We start from the raw sequence: 2,926 nt of genomic DNA, 5'->3' as shown, positions 1-2,926 counted from the left end.
CGTGACACACACAACACAAGGCCACACACATGACATACAGGACCAACTTACACTTAAAAACAAATGGTGCCAGAATGTTATTTATAACTATACAAAATAAGGCAAACAAAAAAACAAAATAAACAAAAGGGTTAAAAATTTAAATAAGCAAGTTATTGCCTTGTTATTTAAAACTTTTAATAAAAATTGATAAAATTCATATAATTATTTGCAAAATTTGTTGTATTAATTTAGTAACAAGGAATTTTGCATTAATTTAAATTTAACATTATTTTAAAACTATGCTGTATAGAAGGAAGAAAAGGCCATGTTTTAAAGATTAGTTAGTGGTTAGGGTTAGAAGCAGAATGGGCATTTCTGTCGCTTGGCAACACCAAGTTGGTGTTGGTCCTGCTGTCAGCCGGGCATTTTACTGGATGACATCCTGAAGTGTCGTCCAACCCTCATCTTCTATGACTCTGTGCTTCTTTGTCTCTTCTCTAAACGAAACAGTTCCAGATTTTTCAGTCCGTCTGCATCAGGCAGCCTCCCCCATTCTCAGAGCCTGTCTCAGAAATCCCCTTTCTCTCTGCTGTATCCTTTACAGAGACTGAACAATCAAAACTGAGCGCATGTCCAGACCATGTTATTCACTATCCCATTCCTTAGACATCTGAACATTGTCTTTGTTTTGGACACTTCTACAAATGAGCAGGTGTTTTTCAATGACACCAAATCACAGGAGCCAGTTAACCACTCCCTCTGGTTAAATGGGGGGACCCTATTGAGGAATCTGGACTCTTGGGGCCCACATTCCAAATTTAAGGACTTGGATAGAAAGTGGCTTGGAGTTCCTGGGCCAGGAAGAAGTGGGAGAAGGCAGCCAGCCTCCCCCATTTTTGCCCCCCTACTCGGTATTCTAGCCACTAGGCTATCCAGCCTCCAGGGACGCAGCCACAGGCCTACTGCATGGACTATCTAGCCTGGCTTTCATTGCACTAAGGAACAATGATGGAAAGCCTATATCCACACTCATGTTTGATGATGGTGCCTATTACATTTTCCCACACCATGATGTGTAGGAATTAGTGACACATGGAGTAGGGTCAGTTATTCTGAATAATGAAAATGTCATTTTTTCAGTGTGTGAAGAGGGGCCAATCTGCTGCACCCATGAGAACAGCCCCCAGTAGTGTATGTAGTGTCTCATATTCACATTGTCTCTCCATCCAGGCATTTGTACTGAGACCATCTCCCTGGGCACGTACAGAAAGTCAGGGGAACATACAGTACAAACAGGAGACACCGTTCTGCCTCGGATTTGGATACCTTCTCCCCTACTCCATGTCAGATTCTAATGCAACCAACTTCACCAACCCCTCCACCTTCATCCTGCTGGGCATTCCTGGCCTGGAGACGGCCCACGTCTGGATCTCCATCCCCTTCTGTGCCATTTATGCCATAGCCATCTTGGGGAACTTCACCATCCTATTTATTGTCAAGATGGAGCAGAGCCTTCATGAGCCCATGTACTATTTCCTCTGCATGCTGGCCATCACCGACCTGGTTGTGTCCACGTCCACCCTGCCCAAAACACTGAGCATCTTCAGGTTCAATTCCAGGGAGATCGATTTCAGTGCCTGCCTCACCCAGATGTATTTCATTCAGTGCTTCTCAGTGATGGCATCTGGGATCATCGTGGCCATGGCGTTTGATCGCTACGTGGCCATCTGCAATGCCCTGAGACATTCCACCATCCTGACAAACCCTGTGGTGGCCACGATTGGCCTGGCCGTGGTGTTGCGTGGCTGCATGGTCGTACTGCCAACTCCCTTCCTGGCGAGGCAGTGGCCATATTGCAGAACCAACATCATCCCCCACTCGTACTGTGACGGCATAGCCGTGGTGAAGCTGGCCTGTGCTGACACCCATGTCAGTAGTTACTACGACCTCTCTGTGACATTCTTGGTGATGGGTCTGGATGTGTTTTTTATCACCGTGTCCTATACCCAGATCCTCAGGGCCATCTTCAGCCTCCCCACAAAGGACACCAGGCTCAAGACTTTTAGGACCTGCAGCTCCCACCTCTGTGTCTTCTTAGCCTTTAGCGTCCCAGCTCTCTTTTCCCATCCTCTCACACCGGTTTGGCCAGAATGTGCCCCTGCATTTCCATGTTCTCATGGCCAACATTTACCTCCTGGTGCCCCCCATGTTAAACCCCATCATCTACGGGTTGGGGACCAAACATATTCGGGACACATTGCTCCAGCTCTTTACTTGTAAAGGGACCTAAAGTTTTCACTGGTCCTCTGTCTTTCAGGCCCAGTTCCAAACAGAGCTTGCTGGTGACATGGTGCTGGGCCCTCTTCACTAACACTACTGGGCACTACTGAGAGACATTAATCCCTTTCCTGAACTTATTGTGCAGGGTCAGTGTGTGACAAACTGGGGAATCGGTCTGTGTACAACTCATTGAGTTGTCACCTTTCTAATTGTTTGTTACTAGACCCCCAAGGCCCTTTTGCCACTCCTCTTCTACCAATGCCCTGCCTGGCTCTGCCTCTGCCACTCAAGGCCCTGTCCCTGTCACTTGCTCCTGTCTTACCCTCCCCTTGACAATCGCTGGACCTTCTCCCTCCTCCCCCCTTCCCCAGGTGCAAGGGAGCCATTTAAGGTTTTGATATGGGTGACAATTTTAAACATGATACAAGGGACTATTTAGGCACTCAGAAACTCTAATTGTTTGGCAGATAACTTAGCCATTAGCTCACAGGAGCACTGCATCTAATTCCTATATAAAAGAATGAAAAATAAATAAATATTAGACCCACTCAGCTCTGGTACTAACATGTGCTGGCATCTTGGGGAAGGGAGGGGTAAGCAGGAGCAAGGGAGGAGAGATTTCAGGGGTGCACAGCGGGCCCACCACAGTCCCAGACTGCATGCC

At 47.1% G+C, this 2,926-nt stretch overlaps 1 pseudogene; it reads left to right on the top strand.

Moving 5' to 3' along the window:
- The first annotated feature begins 1,323 nt into the window (after positions 1-1,323).
- Positions 1,324-2,272, top strand: LOC144277480 (olfactory receptor 52B2-like; annotated as a pseudogene).
- The last annotated feature ends 654 nt before the right edge of the window (positions 2,273-2,926 follow it).

This window comes from Eretmochelys imbricata, chromosome 1 (assembly GCF_965152235.1).
Source record: "Eretmochelys imbricata isolate rEreImb1 chromosome 1, rEreImb1.hap1, whole genome shotgun sequence".
NCBI lineage: Eukaryota > Metazoa > Chordata > Testudines > Cheloniidae > Eretmochelys > Eretmochelys imbricata.
This window is presented reverse-complemented; position numbering and strand designations above follow the sequence as displayed.